This window comes from Rhinopithecus bieti, unplaced genomic scaffold, assembly GCF_001698545.2.
Source record: "Rhinopithecus bieti isolate Rb0 unplaced genomic scaffold, ASM169854v2 scaffold_23898, whole genome shotgun sequence".
Taxonomy (NCBI): Eukaryota; Metazoa; Chordata; class Mammalia; order Primates; family Cercopithecidae; genus Rhinopithecus; species Rhinopithecus bieti.
Genome location: NW_016811065.1, coordinates 229,560 through 235,995, shown reverse-complemented (window position 1 = coordinate 235,995; position 6,436 = coordinate 229,560). Strand labels below are relative to the sequence as shown.

The following is a 6,436-nucleotide window of genomic DNA, read 5'->3' as shown; positions in this document are numbered from 1 at the left end:
GCTTTAAAAACTCTCCAGGAATCTTTGAAATCTGTTTCGATGGAGTCGAAATCAGAATTTAGAAGCTTGCAAACTGAGTTGACAACCAAAGTAAGTTTTTTTTCCACTAGAAGTGTGGCTAGCCTCATTAAAATCTTATTTTTAAAGACTGAAATAGCAGTTCTATGACAACAATATACCCAGTCTGCAAACAAAGTATTGTAAATGCAGCTGAGGTGTAAACTTCAAGCAAATGGAGATATTTTCCTCTTGCTACTCCCTTTTATCTTTGCAAATGCATTGCTTGGTATTAACTTTGATGTTTTTTTTTTATTTAGGATATCAGTTCAGAATCATGTAGTGTATCAGTTAGTTCTTGTTATATAACCAGTCACCCAACTGGTTGTATAACTAGTTGACCCCTCAAGGCCTTAAAATCTGGGGTCAGAAAATGATAGCCTGTGGTCCAGATGCCAGTTTTTGTGAATACAGTTTATTTGGACACCGCCATGTCTGTTCATTTACACATGATCTATGGCTATTTTTTGGCACTACAATAGCAGGGAGAGTTACAACACAAGCCATGCTGCACGAACCTATATTATGTACTATAGGGTCCTTTAAAAGTAAAGGTTTGCTGAATTCTACTTAAAACAATGAGTATTTGTGACTACTCATGAGTCAGCTGGGCAGTTTTTCTAGTCTCAGCTGTGCTCACTCAAGCCTCACTCATGATCATCTGTAAGCTCTGGCAATGTGGGGTAAGCTCTCTCATCTGTGGTGGTTGACTGGTTGTTGGCTAGTTTAGGATGGCTTTGACTGGAATCACTGGGATCTTCTCCATTACTTTTTACCTTCTAAGTATAGCCTAGTGCTATGTCCTGAATGTGTCCTCCAACAATCCATATGTTGAAATTTAGTCACCAATGTGACAATATTAAGAGGTGGAGCCTTTAGGAGGTGATTAAGTCATAAAGGCACAGCCCTCATGAATGGGATTAATTACCTTATAAAGAAAGTGCAAGGGAGCTATTTGCCCCTTTTCCCCTCCATGTTTCTATTTCACCATGTAGGGACATAGCATTCATCCCATTTGAGGGAAGCAGTGCTCAAGGCACCATCCTGGAAGCAGAGACTGGGCCATCACCAGGCACCAAACCAGCTGGCACCTTGGTCGTGGACTTACCAACCCCCAGAACTGTGAGAAATAAATTTCTATTAATTATAACTTATCCAGTATCAGGCATTTTCCATAGCAGGAGGAATAGACTAAGGCACCTAGACTTGACCATGTAGTGGTAGTAAGTTTATAGCAAGCAGAAGCTCACAGGTCTCTTGGGGCCTATGCTCAGAAGTGGTGTACCATCATTTCCACCACATTTCACTGGCCAAAGCAAATCACAAGGCCATCCCAGGTTCAAGAAGTGGGAAAATAGTCTACCTTGAGATGAAAGGAACTGCAAAGTCATATTGCAAAGGATGTGGATATGGAGAGACCCAAAGGATATGGGGATGGCCATCTTTGCATTTATCTGGAGTAGTGCATTCTGGAGTACAAAAAGTACACCAGACTGGGACTTGAGAGAACTGATTCCGACATGGATGCAAACTCACTCTGTGACCTTATACACATCACTCATCATCTCTGAGCCTCAGACTCCTTAACTCTAAATTAATATTTTTCAATGCCATACTCTGTTCTTGTTTGCATTCAACAAATGTTTATTTTCTTGAAATATCTTTTAACAACTCTTGAAAATACTCTCTATTTTCTAATGTGGTATTACTTGGGGCCAACATAAAGGAAAACATCTGCTTTTTTTTCACTCCTTTGACAAGGATTCTAAATATTTGTAATTTACGTGAAAAAATTACAACAGTCATACTGGATTTCTTTCAAATGTGAAGAAAGAGCAAAGCTTTTTCAAATGAGAATGATAGAAGCCACCTTCATGGAAAAATATTCTGAAGATGGCATTTGCTCAGAATGGCTCAAGTCTTTGCCTCCCTCAGGCAGTATTGGAAGAGTGGTAATACAAGAGAGATTTAGGTTAATGAACTCTCTAGAGCATTCTATAATAAGAGTTATAATGACTGGGTTTTGTCATATGCTTATCAATCCATTTCCAGATTAAACTAGAAAGATAGTGGTGTGAACGTGGTCCTTCCTAGACCTGCCATCAGGGTGATCTTCAAGCAGCATCCTCCCCACCCAGCCCCTGAAAAGGATCTCCAGCATCCACCTTCAGTAAGACCAAGTCTTGAAACAGAGTTTGCATAGTTGGGCTGGTGTCATGAGGATCTTCATTCTTTGTATTCAGGTTACCAGTGCTACTTTGGGATATTTATAAAGATGGGGAACCAGTGGGGTGCCATGGCTCACACTTGTAATCTCAGCACTTTGGGAGGCCAAAGTGGGTGGATCACTTGAGCTCAGGAGTTTGAGATCAACCTGGGAAACATGGTGAAACATGTTTCTCTACAAAAAATACAAAAACAGCTGGGCACGGTGGCATGCACTTGTGGTCCCAGCTACTCGGGAGGCTGAAGTAGGAGATAAGAAAATCGCTCAAGCTGAGGCAGAGGTTGCAGTGAGCCGAGATCAAGCCACTATACTCCAGCCTGGGTGACAAAGTGAGACCCTGTCTCAAATTTAAAAAAAAAAAAAAAAAAAGGGAAACCAATTTACCTTCAATAATCAATTGAGTTATTAATCAGCCCTACTGTTTCCAAATCACTTCAGCCTTGTTCCTTCCTCCATCCCTTAGCTACTACTTCCTGCTCATTCTTGTTCATATTTTATCTTCCTCCCCTTTCTTTGTCTCTTTCTCTTATTCAAATCCTAATCAGACTTCAGAGCCCAGCTAAATTCTGCTTCTCCCTGGAAGCTTCCCTTAACAATTACAGGTCTCTCTGACATCTTCCATATAAGCATGGGTTACCCAATAGGGCGAATGAGTATGTGTTCAAGAAGTAACATTTATTCTGCATTATATGGGGAGAAAGCACACAAAAAGTGTATGTTTTTTAGTTTCTGGCCTTTAAAGCTCTTAATTTTGTTCTGATCTTTTGTCTGAAATTATATTTTACTTGTGTTTTCCATACACACAGGCATGTAATTTTATATTGTCTTGTGTATGTGTATGGCCTAGTGGTTGAGAATATGTATTCTGAAGTTTGATTTGTGTGGTTGGAATCTTAACTCTGACACTTGACTAGTTCTGTGATTTTGGCAAAGCGTTTGTGGTAGATAGTCTCCAATTATGGCTGTCATCAACTCCTTCCCTCCTATACATTCACACCACTTTTCCACTGAAAGGTAAAATTTGTTTCCCCTTCTCTTAAGTCTTGGTGGGCCTGTGACTGCTTTGATCACTAGATAGTGGCAGAAGTGACATACTGAGATTTCTGAGCCCAAGTGTTAAGAGAACTAGAAGCTTACATGTCTTTTCTCTTGGAATGCCCCCTTTTGGAACACAGCTGCCATCCTATGAGAGGTACATGGAGAAGCATGGGTTTGTGCCCTTATGGATGGTCCCAGCTGTGCTCCCAGCTGAAAACCAGCATCAACTGCCAGCCATACAAGGGAGCCATCTTGCATGTTCCAGTCCAGTTGAGCCTTCAGATAAATGCAGCCCCAGACAACACCAGGTAGGGCAGAAGAACCACCCAGCCGAGCCCAGTCAACTCACAGAATCATGAGATATAAAATGGTGGTTGTTTCAAGCCACTACGTTCTGGGGATTGTTTGTTATGCAGCATAGATAACTTCCATCTTAAACAGTATTTAAACTCACTAAGATTTGTAAAATTGGGTCAAAAATGGTACCTCTCTCATAGAATTGTTTTGAGGATAAATCAAGTTATATGTATGGTAAGTGCTTAGGGCTAGTATGTTACTTATTTATATAAGGGAGAAAATGAGTGGAGCTAACATTTATTGGACAGCTAGTAGGTTGGTGCAAAAATAATTGTAGTTTTTGCCATTACTTTTAGTTTTTTAAATCTTTTTTTTTGAGACAGAATCTCACTCTGTAGCCCAGGCTAGAGTGCAGTAGTGCAATCTTGGCTCACCACAACCTCCACCTCCTGGGTTCAAGTGATTCTCCTGCTTCAGACTCCCAAGTAGCTGAGATTACAAGCACCCGCCACTGAACCCAGCAAATTTTTGTATTTTTAGTAGAGACAGGGTTTCACCATGTTGGCCAGGCTGGTCTTGAACTCCAGACCTTATGTGATCCACCTGCCTTGGCCTCCCAAAGTGCTGGGATTACAGGCATGAGCCACTGCACCTGACCTGTCATTACTTTAAAATGACAAAAACCACAGTTACCTTTGCACTAACCTAATACTACTGGTACTACTACTATGTGCCAGGTCCTATGCTACATTTTTACACACATGATCTCTCTTGCTCTTCACAAAAACCTTGTTAGGCACATATTTTTGTCCTCAGCATTGAGCTGAGATTCAGAGAGGTGAAGTGGTTTACCCAAGATCTTACAGCCAGGAGGTAGTGCAAGTAGGCTTCAAACCCCTGGCTGTCTGACTGCAAAGCCCATTCCTTTTCTTCTACCTTTCCACACACTTTGGATAGAGGGCCTTCCTGAAATCTTCCAGAGTATAATAATTCTTTTAGTGAAACATTACATAATCAGTCAGATCCTATGCAACCCAACCAATATTCTGCTTCTGACACGAATACTAAGGAAAACTTAAAAACATTCCCCAAAGCATTTCACTTCCACTAAGAAAAGTATTTGCAAATCTAGTAACAAAGAATCTAGATAAATCTTTCATGGAACTAGTTACTTTCAGCTTATGCCACTTCTCTGGGAAGCAATTTCCAGGCATCTAAAGTGGTATTTCCTTTTATTTTCTCAAAATATTATCTTAAACCCTCCAGGAAAGGCTGCCCCCTCATGCGTGTATACATTGCTATTTAATTTATAAATGGGAAGTTAATTTACCTTTTCTCACAGAGATAGTTTGTTTGGTAAGGTCAACACGAAGCTGACAAGAAAACCTAAACTAGGTCCCCCATACAAGGCCTCCAACATCCTGGCTGCAAGCTCACCAGAGATCTGTGTCCAATAATAAAATCCTCCTCAAATCTGGGAGCACTCAGCTTATTCCTGCCTTCTCAGTCTTTTAAGTGCCTCCTTCCCATGCTCCTTCTTTTCCTTTCCCCAGTCTCTTGCAAAATCTTGTTCCAAAATGTCAGTCAACCATCAGCTAATGGGATCAGAAGTTGCCTCACAATCACAAAAACCTCCTGGTCCCAGCCAAGGGCCCCCCATCACATCCAGTGTCCCAAGGTGAACTCCCAGCCTCCATGACGTAAGAAGACATTTCAGAGAAGCTTTATAAATAGAGAAACTCATTCGTTATTTTTTCGAAAGACCAAGGAAAGAAAATGTTATGAACAAGGAAATTGTTGGTGGGTCATTGGCTGGGACACTGACATCCGAACATTGAACAATTAATTTGAGGATAATATAAACAGGTTTCATTATACCGATTTTAGGAATATGATATGAATAGTCTGTTGCTTTGAATTCTAGAATGTCCCTCCCCTACCACACACCGTCTCCCTTCCTACTGGCCCCCTTATTACGAGCTGGCACTTCTCACTACTCTCTCTCCTGCTGGTTGTTTTCTCCATCCACGTCTGCTGTTAGAGTGCAAATGAACTCACTCTGTGACTGGCTTCATGTGGTTGCCTTGCCTGCATTTATTCTGGTTTTCTATTGTGTTCCTGACACATTTTAAGAGTTCCACTATGTTGGAGCTTTTTTTTTTTTTTTTTTCCTACTCTCTTCAGAAAAAACAAATGACTTTTCAAAAGGAACATCTTTTAAAAAAATGTTTTTGTTTAAAGAAATAAGGTTCCCTTTAGTTCTTTGTGCTCTTTCACAATTACAGCCATGTAATCCATAAGGAATCCATTAATGTGTAAGAGGCTTTGAAGCTACCACGTGTGTGTGAGCGCGTGTGTGTATGTGTGTGCATGCGCACGCTCTGTTTTTTCTTTTTCTCTTTCTTTCAGAATATTGCTGCTGCCAACCACTGATTTTGGAATGTTTAGAGGAATATGCCAACTCAATAATCAAAATCATTTTGGTACTGGGAACCCAACCACAGTCTCTGTAGACCAGTGGAATTTATTGCTTGCTCCAGTTTATTAAGTAATAGTACCAACAGCATTTTGAATAAAGAAGAGTCTGATAAGATGTGATAGAATGTCAGGATAATTCATTTTGATCATAAAACAATGCTTATTTTGAATCTGAAATGTTAAAAGCACAGTCTGATGATCACGTTTTCCATCCCTTGACCTAGTATGGGAATATGATTCATAACTCTCTTCAGGAAAGAAGCTCAGTATAAACTGAAGGTTTTCTGCTACACACACATCCCTGTTTTTACTCCACAAATACATATCTAATACCTATTG

The 6,436-nt window shown here is 40.3% G+C and overlaps 1 long non-coding RNA gene across 1 annotated transcript; it reads left to right on the top strand.

The window, feature by feature from the left end:
* The first annotated feature begins 1,070 nt into the window (after positions 1 to 1,070).
* Positions 1,071 to 3,624, top strand: LOC108543138 (uncharacterized). The gene is made up of 3 exons (XR_001889481.1): positions 1,071 to 1,179; positions 2,110 to 2,227; positions 3,460 to 3,624. It is a non-coding gene; the product is annotated as an uncharacterized LOC108543138 (long non-coding RNA).
* The last annotated feature ends 2,812 nt before the right edge of the window (positions 3,625 to 6,436 follow it).